The 17,018-nt window shown below is 37.9% G+C and overlaps 1 long non-coding RNA gene across 1 annotated transcript in view; it reads right to left on the bottom strand.

Moving 5' to 3' along the window:
• The window catches only part of LOC110256987, a 42,744-nt gene that overhangs the window by 511 nt on the left and 25,215 nt on the right, over nt 1-17,018 (bottom strand). The gene's annotated exons all lie outside the window — the stretch shown is intronic.

Raw genomic sequence — 17,018 nt, 5'->3', positions numbered from 1 at the left:
AACCAGCTGAAACCATGGTGGTTTGGGAAATAGTCCAGTCACTGACCTTTAGCTTGTTATACCTTCATTGTAATACTAAAAATCACTTCCCCCCTTATGCTATGACAGTTCCAAGGTGGACCATTAAAAGGCCAAAAAATGGGCAGTGGCCCAATTCATGGGAAATCCCCACCTTTCCCTGAAATAGCAAGAACACTCCTTCCCCTAGAGTATGAAATTATCTAAACCATAAAATCCTATTGGAGTTTTTATGCCCTAGGGCCACTCTCCATCTCTGAGGTGGTCTGCATTCTGCTTATGGAGTATATATCCCTCAACTAAACTCGCTTTCATTTTTCTTTGTCTCACTTTTGAATTCTTTCCTGCACAAAGCCAAAAAAGCTCACTTGGTGATCTGCCCCAAGGATACTGCAGGTCCCAGGATGTGACATTTTCCTCTCCTGCAACATATCCACAGACAAAAGAATGATGTTGGACTCTTCCTTTATACCATATACAAAAATTAACTCAAAACAAGTCAAAGACCTGAGAACATAAGCACTAAAACTATAAAACACTTAGATGAAAGCTTCTCAGTGTTGGCTTTAGCAATGATTTCTTGGATATGAGACTAAAAAAATGCAGGCAACAAATGTAAAAATTGACCAATTGTACTACAGTAAAATTTAAAACTTCTATGCATTAATGGATACAAGAAAGAATAAAAAGGCAACCTACAAAATTATAGAAAATATTGGCAAATCATGTATCTAATAGGGGGTTAATATTTAGAATATAGAAAGAACTCCTATAACTCAATAAAAAATAATTGCATAGACATTTCTCCAAAGATCAATATAGATGGCCAACAAGCACATGAAAAGATGTTCAATATAAGTAATCATGAGGGAAATGAAAATCAAAACTACAAGAATAGATACTATGAAAAAAAGAAAGTAACAAATGTTGGTGAGGATGTGGACAAATTGGAACCCTATACACTGTTGGTGAGAATGTAAAAAGGTTAAGCTTCTATGGAAAATAGTATGGCAGATCCTTAAAAAATTACAATTAAAATTACTGTATGATCTATCCATTCCACCTCTGGGTCTTAAAGAGGTATTTGTACACCCATGTTCAAAGCAGCATTATTCACAAACCCGAAAGGTAGAAACAACCATGTGCATCAACAGATGAAGGGATAAACAACAGACTATTATTCAGTCTTAAAAAGAAAAAAAATTCTGACAAATGCTACAATATGGATGAACCTTGAGGACATTGTACTAAGAGAAATAAGCCAGTCACAAGAAAGAAAATACTGTGTGATGTTAGATGGGGTATTTTTAGTAATCGAATTCATTCGAACAGAAAGCGGAATGGTGGTTTCCAAGGGTTGGAAGGAAAGGGGAAGATGAGCGTTATTATTTAATGGGCATGGATTTTATGTTTTGCAGGCTGAAAAGGCTGAAGGTTGGTTGTCCCACAATGTAAATGTACTTATCACTACTGAATGCACAAATGGTCAAGGTGGTAAATTTTATATTTTGTGTATTTTATCACACTAAAAATTTTTATTGTTTTAATCAATTGGTTCTATAAACATTCATATATGTTTTTTGTGGACATAAATTGAATTTCTTTGGAATTAAATGTCTAAGAGTGCAAATACTGGGTCATATGGTAGTTTTATGTTTAGTATATAAAGTACCAAATTGTTTTCCAGAGTAATTGGACCACTTAACATCCCCACAGCAATGAATGATACAGTTTCTCTACATCTTCTCCAGCATTTTTGGCATTATCACTCTTTCCTATTTTAGCCACTTGATAGGTATGCTGTGATCTCTCATTATAGTTTTAATTTGCATTCCCCTAATGGCTAATGATGTTAAATGTCTTCTCGCTTGCTTATTTACCATCTGTCTGTCCTCTTTGATGAAATGTTTCTTCATGTTTTTCACCCATTTTCTAACTGTATTTTGTACTAACTACTTTACAAACTGTGTAAAATTTGGAGGAATCTCAGAAGCAAAAGTATCTTCCTATGGAAAAAAAAACATAAGCACAAATAACTTTTTAAATAGACAATATGTGGTTAAACAAAAAAGTGAAATAATATTCTACAGTAGTTTCTCAATGGTGACATATAACTATACCTGTGGTGATAAACATATTAATAATTTTCTACCCAACTGAGTCACTTTGAAATGGATCCAGCAGCCTGGGCTGTCATCCATCGTGTGACAGCTTTCAGCCCCAAAGCTCTGCAGGAATTGTTTCACTGTTAACCCAAGGGTCAGTCTCCAATGATTCTGGAATCCACCATGTTTTCAGTCAGGCATGAGGCTGAGATAAGCCACTCAACTTCATTTAAAAAGAAGGCTTATTTCTCCCAATTCCCAACTCCCTTCACCAAATTCACCTTCAGAAAAGTAACCATAATTACAATACTAACTACCAGCATTAGCATAGTTTTTTAGTTTACAAAGGGTTTCAACATCAACTTCACCCTCCCCTGACTTATCTGAGTAAAATTAAAATGTAATTGCCATGAAATCAAATTAATTGATACTCTGTGATTCTCAGAAATGCTGCAGGTCCAGAATGTGTCAAATCTATATGTATACTGCTAAATCTATGGAATGCTTTGGAAACAACTTCAAAGCCCTCTCCATTAAAGGTAGCTGATCAGTGCTTAAAGAAACAGTTTAAGCTCATACAGCTCGACATCAAATAAACAAACAACCCAATCAAAAAATGGTCAGAAGATCTAAATAGACACTTCTCCAAAGAAGACATACAGATGACTAAAAAAAAACACATGAAAAGAAGCTCAACATCACTAACTATAAGAGAAACTATAACATTTAAAATGGATAAGCAATGGGGTCCTACTGTACAGCACAGGGAACTATGTCCAATCTCTTGTGTGAGAATATGACAGAAGATGATATGAGAAAAAATGCATACATATGTACTTTGTTTACAGCAGATTGTAGGAACACTGTAAATCAACTATACTTTAATAAAAAAAAAATTTTTTTTTGTCTTTTTTGCCATTTCTTGGGTCGCTCCTGCGGCATATGGAGGTTCCCAGGCTAGGGGTCTAATCGGAGCTGTAGCCACTGGCCTACGCCAGAGCCACAGCAACGCGGGATCCGAGCCGCATCTGCAGCCTACACCACAGCTCACGGCAACGCCGGATCGTTAACCCTGCAAGGGCAGGGACCGAACCCGCAAACTCATGGTTCCTAGTTGGATTCGTTAACCACTGTGCCACGACGGGAACTCCCAAAAAATTTTTAAACTGCAATGAGGTACCACCTCATAGTGGTCAGAATGGCCATCATCAAAAAGTCTACAAATAATAAATACTGGAGAGGGTGTGGAGAAAAAGGAACCCTCCTACACTACTGGTGGGAACATAAACTGGTAGAGCCACTATGGAAAACAGTATGGAGGTTCCTCAGAAAACTAAATATAGAACTACCATATGATCTTGCAATCATAGTCCTGGATATATATCCAGAGAAAACTGTAATTCAAAAAGATACATGCCACCCCAATGTTCATTGCAATGTTCACTGCATTGTTCTGGTTAGAACATGCTATTTGATTTCTGCTGCAGAGGGGAATGTGATTATAACAAAAACAGGTATTTTCCCTTTCCAGTCTTTACCTATGTTACCCTAAAATAGAGTTTGGAAAAAAAAATTTTTTTTTTTTTTTTTTTTTTTTTTTGCTTTTTAGGGCCACACCCGCAGCATATGAAAGTTCCCAGGCTAGGGGTGGAATCAGAGCTACAGCTGGTGGCCTACACCACAGACACAGCAATGCCAGATCGCATCAGTGACCTACACCACAGCTCATACCAGATCGCTGACCCACTGAGCAAGGCCAGGGATCAAACCTGCATCCACATGGATACTAGTCAGATTTGTTTCTGCTGTGCCACAACGGAAACTCCCTGAACAAATATTTTAAAGGTACAAAATACTACTAGAAAATACTATTTGAAATGAACATTATAGGAATATCTTGAGATAATGGCCACAAAATACTTCATTGATTGGCAGAAAAGAGGTGTAGAAGAAAATAGCACATTAACTTTGAAGAGTGCTTATTTTGCCCATAAAAGCAAGTGCAGTTATAAAGAAGTATGTCTCGACTCTGTTATTTCCATTCATTCAGTTCAAATAAACTGTTTGGTTTCACTTTGAAAAAAATAGCCGAGACATGGAAACAACCTAAATGTCCATTGACAAAGGAATGGATAAAGAAGATGTGGTATATATATGCAACGGAATATTACTCAGCCATAAAAAAATGAAGTAATGCCATTTGCAGCAACATGAATGGACCTAGAGATTATCATACTAAGCAAAGTAAGTCAGACAAAGACAAATATTACATGATATTTCTTATACATGGAATCAAGGAAAAAACAACACAAATAAACATATACACAAACAGAAATAGACCCACGGACATAGAAAACAAACTTACAGTTACCAAAAGGGAAAGAAGCAAGGGAGGTATAAATTAGGAGTTTGGGATTAACATATACAAACTGTTATATATAAAATGGATATCTAACAAGTACCTACTGCATAGCACAAGGAACTATACTCAATATTTTGTAATAATGTATAAAGGAAAATAATATGAAAAAAATAAGATGTACACATATGTATAACTAATCACTTTGTTGTATACCTGAAACATTGTAAATAAACTATACTTCAGTTTTAAAAAAATCTGAACCCCAGACATGTGTCCCACCAAAAAATTAAACTGAAAATAAAAATAAAGAAACAGTTTATTTCTCCAAAGAAATGCTGGAGAAAGTTTTTTAACTTCAGTAACTTCATTCATTTATTGGGTTCAAAGAACTAGGAATACAGTGATAAATCATATGAGATCTCTGTCCTTGAGAAGCCCATATTTGAGGATAAATATACAAATTAGTAACTGCAGTGCAGTGTGTCCATTGCCATAAAAGCTGTGAGCAAAATACCTCAAAATTCTGAGAAGGAAAGTAAATAATTTGGAACTTGATAAGGAAGTGAATTTTGAAAAGAAAGAAGGTACATATAAAGTAAACAACAAGCTCTAGAGATTGCTACACCCATACAGAAAACTTCTATTGAGCTCTCACCGACCACAAGACCTTATCCCAGGCACATAGATAGAGAAAGTCCATTTACCTGTATCTTGTGCTCTACTGGGAAGACAGATAGTTACCAACTACTAATTTAAAAATATCAAACAGTAATAACTTCTCTAATGGAAATAAAACAAGGTAATCTGGCAAGGAATGAACTGGTGGCGATTTTAGGTGGGGTGATCCTGCCAAAGAATAGGATTTCAATGGGATTTGAGTACCAAGATCTGGTCCTTTAGCAAGTCCATCATTTTGACACTGTTTCCTAGAGGGAATCTCACAAAGATTGAAAAAAAATTGGCAAAAGACTTGACAACCTGTTTAAAAACTTTTGTTGCTGAAAATCAAGAGGGAGCCGGAAAAAATATCCAGATACTGGTGCAAAATCACATGAAGGCAAGAGCTGATTCAAAGGGATAAAAATGACAGAAAAGCCGTAATGAAAAACGTGCTTAGTAAATCTCAGGAGTAAGCATGGAAAAGCTTTGGAAGAATAAACACATTTCTCAGCAAGTCAAAAGGCAATCATGGGTGCACGTTTCCTGAGAATGCTTCAAAAGGAATCCTATGCACGTACCAGGATGCTTATGAATGCTTTTTGCTCAGTGGGAGCAGAAGGGGGGATGGGGATGGGGGGAGAGACCCTAACTCAATATACAAACTCTACTCTATAAGGATAACCTGACCCCCTTGCTGTACAGTGGGAAAATTTAAATAAATAAATAAATAAATAAATAAAAATATGTTAAAAAAAAAACTCTATGCTAAAATTTTTTATACTTAAAAATATTTTAGAGATTATATCAATACATATTTTTTTGAAAAGCTACATGTTGCTCCATTGTTTATTTAACCAGCAATTATATACCATAAATGGTGAACACTGATACTGTATGAGGAATTGGCTACCTGTTCACCAAACTCAATTTTTTTTCCTGTGCATATAGCTACTCCCATTTTCCAGTTTCCCTCACACTTAGGTGTGGCCATATAATTGTGTTCTAACTAATATAACGTGAAGAGCAATGATAGGACCCACTTCCAGGCCTTACCCTTGAACATTTGATCCTCCACACTCTTGCCCCTTCAGATAATTGTTTTAGGGGAGCAAGATGACCTTAGGAGGCTCATGCTGAGGATGGTGGAACCATAGGTTATAAGGATCCTGAGTTTCTAAATCCGCATTTGAAGGAGAACCATCAATGAACCAAGGGCATTCGTGTTGGACTTCACATAAGTGAGAAAAAAAAAAACTTCAAATGTGTTTGGACTATTGGGGAATTTGCTAATTATAGTAAATGATGTTACTTTTTCTGTATAAGGTGGCTCCCACTTCTATAGCAAATTACAATGTTGAATTTTACCTGAGCACTGTGTTCCTGGAGAACAGGGAGATTAAAGAAATCTCCCCCACTCTCTTGTGTTCTGGAAAACAGTTTACTGCAAAGAAACACCCTTCACCAAATGCCTTAAGTAAGATTCAAGGATGCTCCCTGGTTTATTTATGACAAGGTCAGATACAGACCCTTTAAATTTCCATCCTTGGCCTCACAAATGATTAGCTGAACTGTTTTGTCCCCAGTGATCAGTCAGAACTGAGATGCTTGTTAACTAACCTTAGTCAAGTTTCTCTCATCCTCCTAGGCCCACCCTTAGCCTGAGCCAACATAAAACCCCTTAACTGCCCCTCCCAATAACAAGCTGACCTCAGGGTGATACAATCTCTGATCTGCTGTCTCATCATACTACCCTGGCTTCACTTGCTTCACCCTTACTTCCACTTCCCAACCTCCAGTTCTTTCTAGCCTTCTTTACTCTTCCTTTTAGAGAAAAGCATTTTATGCTATAGAGAATGCAGAGAAAGGGAAACCCTCTTACACTGCTGGTGTAAATGTGAATTGGTACAACCGTTGTGGAAAACAGCATGGAGGTTCCTCAAAAAACAAAAACTAGAACTACCATATGATCCAGCAATCACATTCCTAGGCATCTATCCAGAGAAAACCATAATTAGAAAAGATACATGAACCCCAGTGTCCATAGCATCACAATTTACAATAGCCAAGACGTGGAAGCAACCTAAATGCCCATCAACATTTAGGAATGGATAAAGATGTGGTATATATACACAATGGAATATTACTCAGCCATAAAAAAGAATGAAATAATGCCATTTACAGCAACATGGATGGTCTTAGAGATTCTCATACTGAGTGAAGTTAGACAGAGAAAGACAAACATCATATAATAGCACTTATATGTGGAATCTAAAAAATGGTTGCAAATAAACTTCTGTACAGAACAGAAACAGACTCACAGATTTTGAAAAATTTATGGTTATCAAAGGGAATAGGTGGGAGAGGAACGGACTGGGGGTTTGGGATTGGCACATGCACGCTGTGGTATATGGAATGATTGGCCAGCGGGGACCTGCTGTATAGCACTGGGAACTCTACCCGATATTCTCTGATAATCTATGTGGGGAATGAATCTGAAAGAAAATGGATGTGTGTACATGTATAACTGAATCTCTATGTTGTATAAGAGAACTTATCACAATATTGTAAATCAAATATACTTCTTTTAAAATGAAAAAGAGAAACTTTTAAATAAATAAAACTTTTAAAATGAAAAAAAAGAATTTTATGCCTAACTTTGAGATACTTGCAGATATTACAGTTACAATACCTGATTATTGCAGTAGCCTCCTCCTCTTCCTGCAATAAGTCCCCCTTTGCCTAAGTCTGATTTTGGTATTTTGAGGGGTTTTTAATAGAGTTTTTTAGATAATTTTATGTCTTTAAGTGTGTTCATATATACATTATATGCATGCATAATATATATATATATACACATATATATCTGAGAATTGCTGAATCAAAGAGAGTGCATATTTTAGAAATTTTATAGCTATTAACAATTCGTCTTTCAAAGGGGTTGTATTATTCTAACGTATTTCACTCCATCCTTGTCAGCCCTATATCAACAGTTTTGCCAGTATGAAAAATGCAAAATCATCTGATACTTTTTGGCTACTTCATTTGTCATGAATTAGAAGAAGCAATAGGAGAATTGTTACTCTGGACTTGATCATGATAGACAGGGAAAACCTGAATTGACAGGAATATTGTGAGAAAATAACCCTCTAATCTTGGGATTTATAGTGTATTAGGTACAATCAAGCATGTGCCCCAGAGTTGAAGAAACAAATTTAAAAAGAGTTCAAAGAAAAATCATGGATGTCTTAGAACAATCTCTAAAATAAAGGGATGGTGAATGGGTTCCATTTCATACTCTAATGCCAATCAATTGTTATTGGTTGCCTGTAGCCCTCTATGAGATGGACTTAGAGGGAGCATACAGCTCAGGGACTTTTTTAAAATCCCATATCTGCAGTGACTCACAGAAGGAAGAGTGGTTGAATGTATATCCCAACTCTTCTATCCTAAACTAAAAATAGGCACTGCCATTTTTAAAGATGAAGCAATACTCTAGAAAGTAAAACTCTACCTATTTGGTTGTAAAGTAGAAAGCAATAATTCGGAGTTCCCATTGTGGCACAGTGATTAATGAATCTGACTAGGAACCATGAGGTTGCGGGTTCTGTCCCTGGCCTTGCTCAGTGGGTTAAGGATCCAGCGTTGCCATGAGCTGTGGTGTGGGTTGCAGACGTGTCTCAGATCCCTCGTTGCTATGGCTCTGGCATAGGCCAGTGGTTACAGCTCCGATTCGACCCACCTGGGAACCTCCATATGCCACAGGAGCTGCCCTAGAAAAGGTAAAAAGACAAAAAAAAAAAAAAAAAAGCAATAATTCAATGCATCTACACTTAGGGTCAGGTTTGGGGTTTTCTGTTTTTGTTTTGTAACATCTATAGCAGTAGTTTTCAACAGAGAGTAATTTTGTCCCCCAGGAAATCTTTGGCAATGTTCTGGAGACATTTTTGGTTATAATAGCTATTGCTACTGTCATCTATTGAATAAATGCCATAGAAGCTGCTAAATATCCTGTAATGCATAGGACAGCCACTACAACAAAGTGTTAGTTCAAATGTCAGTTATGTCACTGTGGAGAAACCCTCATCCATAAAATGAGGAAGAGGTACTTAATTAGGGAATAAGTTAGAGCTACAAACTTGGAAAACCAGTGTCAGCAAAACTGGCCAAGAATCAAATGATGCTTGTGAACAGTGCTTTAAAAAAAAAAAAAAAAAAAGTTTGGGGAGTTTCATTTTGTTTGGAGTTTCTTTTCCTTAGTTGCTAATGAGAAACTAACTAGGTGATGATGGAGTAGAATCACTAATTAGGAAAGATGATTCAAAACAGAGAGAGCCATGCAATTTAATTCTTATTTTGCAAACCATCTCACCAGGGAGAACAATTTCCAGACCAGAGAGGATAAAACAAACACTTGAGTGGGAAGAACTGAAGTCCAACATTAAAGAGAAGTAATGCTCTGCCCAGCAATTTAAATGAATGCAATCACTCAAATCCAGATGAATTACCTTCAGGGCATTTAAAGTGCTTATACCATCAATGATTTGAGAAGTCATGAAGAATGAAAAAGTATCCTGAAGGTGAGAGAGGAAATGTTGTACCAGCTTTCCAAGGTGGATAGAGACAAGGTTTGATTTCCAGAAATTAAGGACCAGCAAATTTGGTGTCATCATTCAGCAAATATTCGCAGAGAAATTAAAAACTGCATTAGATACCCTGAACTAACCAGTCATTTGTTCATTTGTTCATTCATTTACTTAGCAAAACCTTTTTTTAATTTTATTGAAGTATAGTTGATTTACAATGTTGTGTTAATTTCTCCTGTACAGCAAAGTGATTCAGTTATGTATATATAAGTCTTTTCCACATTCTTTTCCATTATGGTTTATCACAGGATCATGTGCTGTATATAATAGGACCTTGTTGTTTATCCATTCTATATATAATAGTTTGCATCTGCTAACCCCAAACTCCTAAGTCTTCTCTTCTTCACCCTCTTCCCTCTTGACAACCACGCATCTGTTCTCTATGCCTGTTAGTCTGTTTCTGTTTTGTGGATAAATTCATTTGTGTCATACTTTAGATTCCACATATAAGTGACATCATGTGGTATTTGTCTTACTCTTTCTGACTTACTTCATTTAGTATGATAACCTTTAGTTGCATCCATATTGCTGAAAATGGCATTATTTTGCTCTTTTTATGGCTAAGTAGTATTCCATTGTATGTATGTACCACATCTTTCCTTTTTTTTTTTTTTTTTTTTGTCTTTTTGCCTTTTCTAGGGCCGCTCCTGTGGCATATGGAGGTTCCCAGGCAAGGGGTCGAATTGGAGCTGTAGCCACCAGCCTACACCAGAGCCACAGCAATGCAGGATCTGAGCCAAGTCTGCCACTTACACCACAGCTAATGGCAACGCTGGATCCTTAACCCACTGAGCAAGGCCAGGGATCAAACCTGCCACCTCATGGCTCCTAGTCAGATTTGTTAACCACTGAGCCACGACAGAAACTCCTGTATGTACCACATCTTAGATGGACATTTAGGTTGTTTCTAAGTCTTGGCTATTGTGAACAGTGCTATAAACATCAGTGGTCATGGATATTTTTGAATTAGTTTTGTCTGGATATATGCCTAGAGGTGGGATTAAAGGATCACAAGGTAATTCTATTTTTAGTTTTTTGAGGAATTTCCATATTGTTTTCCATAGTGGCTGCACCAACTTACATTCCCACCAACAGTGTAGAAGGGTTCCCTTTTTGCTATACCTTCTCCAGCATTTGTTATTTGCTGACTTCTTAATGATGACCATTCTGACCAGTGGGAAGTGGTACCTCATACTTTTGATTTGCATTTCTCCAATAATTAGTGATGTTGAGCATCTTTTCATGTGCCTGTTGGCCACTCACTTTTTTTTTTCCGTACCTGCAGCATGTGGAAGTTCCTGGGCCAGGGATCAAACCCACACCACAGCAGCAACTCAACCCACTGCAGTGATAATGCAAGATCCTTAACCCACTACACCACAAGAGAATTCCCCAAACACTTTTTTTTAATGCCCACAAAACACAATGCTACGTGCCATATTATTGCAAATCAACATCACTTCCTTTGCTACACAGGCCACAGTTGATCAACTTCCTTAAATCCCTTTGGAATGTGTTCAGGAAAAAATAAACCAATCAATACTTGGAGATAAACAGAATCATTTACATCTAATATATCCTGGTTCCCACAAGACATTTGACATTCTCTTCATATATATCCAGTTAAGCAGGAGAAATATGAATAAAATGAGTAAGGGAGATTCACATTAGTTGAAGTTATGGACTATTGCCAAACTAGAACAATGGTTCCCAATATAGCAATAGGATTGCTGATTAAAATCACAATCCTAGGAATTACTTTAAAGATGCATAATTCATAACTTCTATCCCACACAGATGAGGTCCAGGAATTATTTTTTAGTTTCCCAGATATCACTGATATAGCTCTTATAAAAATTTGCATTCAGGAAACAAATCTGAAAGAGAGTGTACAGTGGCAGGCTCCAGGGCTTGATTAGTAGCCCCCTCTAATAGTTTTTTGGTAGCATGGATAAAGACTCAGAAATCATAATTTTTATATTTTCCAATGGCACCAAGTTAATTGTATTAGTCTATATACTGGAAAACAAAATCAGTGTTCAAAAATATGGACCCTGGGAAAAATAGGGAATAACAAGGTGAAACTTAAACGACTAAACTTAAGATTCCGTATGCTGGTTCCAAAAAAAGTTGAAAAATGTAGGAACATGTGGCTTGAAGTAACTAAAGAGGGTGAAGTACCCCCAAGGGGTTTAGTTAATCACTGGCTCCACATAAGCCATCAGTGTGACATCGATGAATTCTAAAAACCAGTGATGTATCTAATTACACTTATAACCATCACTGTTTCTTGCCAGAGAGATAATAGTTACACTTTTTTTCTGCTCAGGCTTCACAGGGACTATATATCCAGGCAGAACAAAGTTTCTCAACTTCAGTACTATTGATATTTTGGGCTGGATAGTCCTGGGTTGTAAGGGTATGGCTTGTGCACTGTAGGAGATTTAGCAGCACCCCTGGTCTCTACTCACTTGATGCCTCAAATATCTGCTGCCAGTCATGTCAACCAAGAATGGCTACAGAGGTTGCTAATTGTCCCCAGAGAGGCAGAACAGCCCTCAGTTGAGAACCACTGTGTTAGAAGTACCTCAGAAAATAGCTACTCTCACTTTCAAGGGGTACTTTGGTGCCATGGCTTAGTGCGTGAAGCAAAGAACTACAATTCAGGAGTTCTTTTGTGGCACAGCAGGTTAAGGATCTAGTATTGTCACTGCAGCAGCTTGGGTCGCTGCTGTGGCTCAGGTTTGATCCCTTTCCCAGGAACTTCCACATGCTGCAGGCATGGCCAGAAAAAAAAAAAAATTATTCCTGACTCTGACAATTATTTGTGTGACCTAAGACAAGGCACTTAACCCTTCTGTATGCTATCACCTCATTTATAAGATAAGGATTAAAAAATAATGGAAGAACTTAGCTTACTGGGTTATCAGGATTTAATGAATCAATGCATGCTCTGGTACATGGTTGATGTTACACAAACATTAGCTATTATTATTAATGGACTCAATCAGTTCAACAGCTTCCTAGTGAGAGCCTCAGAGGACATCCCGCAATTCTCCCTTTCCTTTTCCCACCCCTCACTCTCTCCAAACCAGCACACCACAGTCCCTCCTAAGAATCCTGATGGCCAGCTCAAACAGCAGAGCAAGGAGAGAGGAGCAGACAGGGAGGAAAATTAGCAATGAAAGTCAGTCCTCAGCACCCTCAGATCATGGAAGAAAATGTTTTGGATTAGGAAAAGTGAAATGTTTTAAAACAAAGATAAAATTGTCACATTGAGCTTTAGAACACCTTCATGTAAATGAATAGGTGTAGCACAACCTGGAAAGAGATATCAAAATCAAAGGGAAACAGCCAGGATCTCTGGCTGAAATCTTCAGCCAACTTTGTCTGAGAACGTTTATGTCATAGTACAGTTCCCACTGTATCCTGAGCCTAGCATGGGGCCCAGCACATGACAGGCACCCAAAGGGACTTTATGGATGAATGAATGATAGTTTATGAGAACTATCACATAGCTACTCTAAGAGAACAGATTTGGCCATTGCTACCAGTTAAGGAGGCCCCTTAAGACATCTTTTCCCTTAGGTTCCCAGTAAAAGCTCTACATCATTTTTGCAAGAGTTTCAACAAAAGGAAAGATGAAAGACCTTTTTATGAGGGCTGTTTAGTTCTCTAATGACTCAGCATTTGGGGAATGATCTAGGCTTTTCTGGATAATTCTCACAAATCACAGTTATAACCCCAGAGAATCTTTTCCTCCCAATTTTTACCTTCCTTCTCTTTTCTTCCCTCAAATGCCTACCACTTCTTATGCCTATCTAAGTGATTTTTAAAAACCTGTGAGGCGATGAAGTCTTTTGCATTCCTTAGAGGTGAGTAGGAGGGGTAGTAACTTGGTGGAGAAAGTGGGATACAGGAAAATATCATGCCACTTTCTCTCTGTCAGTGCAGTCTTCCAGTGAGTGTATCAAGTATCACTAAAAGGTGGGGAGAGGGGAGAAGTTAGACCAGAAAGTCTCCATAACCTTTCAATCCTAACTTTCAGTACAGCTGAGCATGAGACATAAAGCAATTAGGTTTTTCTTTAAACTTGGAATTGGTTCTATGTGCTAGAAAAGAATATATGTGCCCTCACCCCATGTCCACCCTGAAGGAATAACCTGCTGCCCAGCTTGGGGATTGTGAGTGTCAGGGCAGCTTCTAGCTGTCAGCTCCTGCAGGACCTGCTTCAGCTGTGTAGAGCTGCCTTGTCAAGACCATGGAATTCCTAGGATAACCTGCTTCCAGTGACTGAGCAGAGAAAAGTATAAAAACACAGCCATTTTGATCTGACTCAAAAACACCCTAACAAGCAAGATTTGTCCTACAGCTGACCTCCCTAGATTGGGCAAGTTTTGTCAGTCTTGCATCACAGTTCCATTTCTCCCTCTGCCTAGGCTGCCTTCCCCCCTTTCCTTCACAGGTGCTGAACTCTAAAACATCTGTCACCTCAAGCTCTGCTGGAAGCATCTGTGTCTGGGGAACCCAGCCTACAACATATTAGATGATGATCAGAAGGATGAATTCCTAAATTATTTGGAATAAGTATATGGCCTCCCAAGAGGGCTTTTTGAAGAAAAAAAAAATGCTCACTGAGGGATAAGCCCTATTATGTCATTTGGGGGCAGGGGAGTTGTTTCAATACTTTATGCATTTTTATTTTTTCAGGAAGTGGTTGGGATCCTTTATTAGGGCAAAGGACATAATTTGTGGCAATGAAAGCATTTGTGATTCAGAAACTTGAGAGCTAAATTTTCCTGGAGTTTTGTATATTTTTGATGCTGGAAAGCAATGGTACATGGTGGGAGTAAAGAATGAGAAAAGTCAATGCAATTCAGTCAACTCACAAACTGAAGATGGATCTGCTTGTATCTTGTTTGGGAACAAGGTGAAGCTGCCATTGCTGATGAGATGGCAGCTCAAGGAAATGGAAAGGCTGTTTCCAAGGAAATCCAGAAGAGCTGTGAATCATCTTTATTGCTCTTTTCTACAGGGAAATCAGCAATGAGAACAGGACAACAAAATAGAAATTTCCGAATCCACTTCCCAAAAGCCTCCAACTTGTCCTAAGTCCCCCCACACACAAAATTCTGAGAGAACTCCTTATGAATATCCTGACCTTAATGATGGTGAGTTCTGATTCATTGCAGTAGAAATAAAGCAGGAATTTAAAAGAACTTTGTATTGCACATAATGATAAGCATCGTCTGAAATATACATGTATGTGGTTATTTGGTTATTCATTTGAACAAATGTTAGAAAGTTTCATTAACTATGGAGCTATCATTTATAGTAGTTTATGGTTGTATGTCTAAAATGTTGGTTAGGAAAATTTCAAAACCAAAGTTATAATTTGTTACAGACAATGTCAGACCTTCACCTGTACTTGCAGAAAAAACAGCAGTACCTTGGAACTTACTTTCCCCAGGAGCAGCTCTCAAATAACTACTGACAAACACAGAGTTTAAAACGCTAGCTCCCTTGCCTGGGAATGGGAGTGAAAGCTGGCAACCCTGGCACCTTGGAGGTTAACTTAACTTCCAGAGTTCCCCACAAGATCAGGCTGAAACTTCCCCCTGGACACTCTACCTGAAACTTTACCTTTAATTGTCTCTCATCCCTTCCCTGTCCTTCTTCCCTCACTCCATATATTTGAGAAAACATGGATAACAAAAGAAACAGAATTAAGAAAAACAGTGTAATATTAATCTAAATCACAAACATTTATGTGAACTCATGACTTATAAACAATATATTCTTACCTCTGTCTACAGAAAAGGGTCCAAAAAGCAGTCATAGTACAGTAAGAATGAAGATATCTAGCCCCTAGATCATGGCTTTTAATTCTCCACTAGTATGTATGCTTGGATTCTTTGGGAAAATGAGTTTATTCTAGATCTTGGGCAGGAAATGTACCAGATGAGTCAAGGCCATCTTGCTCTGTTAAAAACAAGGAAGGACTCAAAGACTAAGAGTCAAGTCAAAAAAACCAGAGCCATCTTGAAAAGGCTTCCACTGGCCTTTGAAATAAATGTGAGCATCAAAAAGGGTAATGATTGGAGTTCCCGTCGTGGCTCAGTGGTTAATGAATCCAACTAGGAGCCATGACATTGCAGGTTCAATCCCTGGCTACGCTCAGTGGGTTAAGGATCTGGCATTGCGGTGAGCTATGGTGTAAGGCGCAGATGCGGCTCGGATCCCATGTTGCTGTGGCTCTGGCATAGGCCAGTGGCTACAGCTCTGATAGGACACCTTGCCTGGGAACCTCCATATGCTGCAGGCGCAGCCCTAGAAAAAACAAAAAGACCAAAAAAAAAAAAAAAAAAAAAAGGAGTAATGATTGTAATTAACATAATTCACTAAATAAACAAACATCCGTGAGCCCATAATGAAACTAAAGAAAGTGTACAAAAAAAAGGGGACACAAAAAGTAAGTTCTTATTTCATAATAAATTTAAAAGAACTAATGGGAGTTCCCGTCTCGGTGCAGCAGAAATGAATCTGACTAGGAACCATGGGGTTTCAGGTTCAATCCCTGGCCTCGCACAGTGGGTTAAGGATCCATTGTTGCCATGAGCTGTGGTGTAGGTCACAGACGAGACTCGGATCTGGCCTTGCTGTGGCTCTGGCATAGGCCTGATGCTTCAGCTCTGATTAGACCCCTAACCTGGGAACCTCCATATGCCATGGTGTGGCCATAAAAAAGAGGGAAAAAAAATAATGAAATAAAAAAATAATAAAAGAAATAACGGAAATTGGAATATTACCACATTGCCACCCCTGCTGTAAAAGCTGATTTAGGGAAGGATCCTCAATGGACACTAAAACCACTGAGTGAAGAAATGTTCCATGGCACAAAGTCTCTCTCCACAGATGACTTACAAATTGCAAATCTAAAATATATACATACCATTATAATAGAACTTAAGTAGTTACCTTAACCAAATAGCACCCTTGAGTTTCTAACAGTAGGACAACCTAAACTTGAATCTGTCATGGTTGCAATAAAATTAAACAATACATATGAGATATTCTTTCCAAAAATTTTAACTTGAATGTAATCAAGCTGCTAGGCTTGACTTACAATTTACAGTCAGTATAGGAAATGGCAATACAAATTCAATAACACCAGAAAGAATTGAAAAAAAACAAAATCTGGGACATTTTACATGACAACTGTCCTGGACT

The sequence above is a fragment of the Sus scrofa genome, chromosome 1, assembly GCF_000003025.6.
Source record: "Sus scrofa isolate TJ Tabasco breed Duroc chromosome 1, Sscrofa11.1, whole genome shotgun sequence".
NCBI lineage: Eukaryota > Metazoa > Chordata > Mammalia > Artiodactyla > Suidae > Sus > Sus scrofa.
This window is presented reverse-complemented; position numbering and strand designations above follow the sequence as displayed.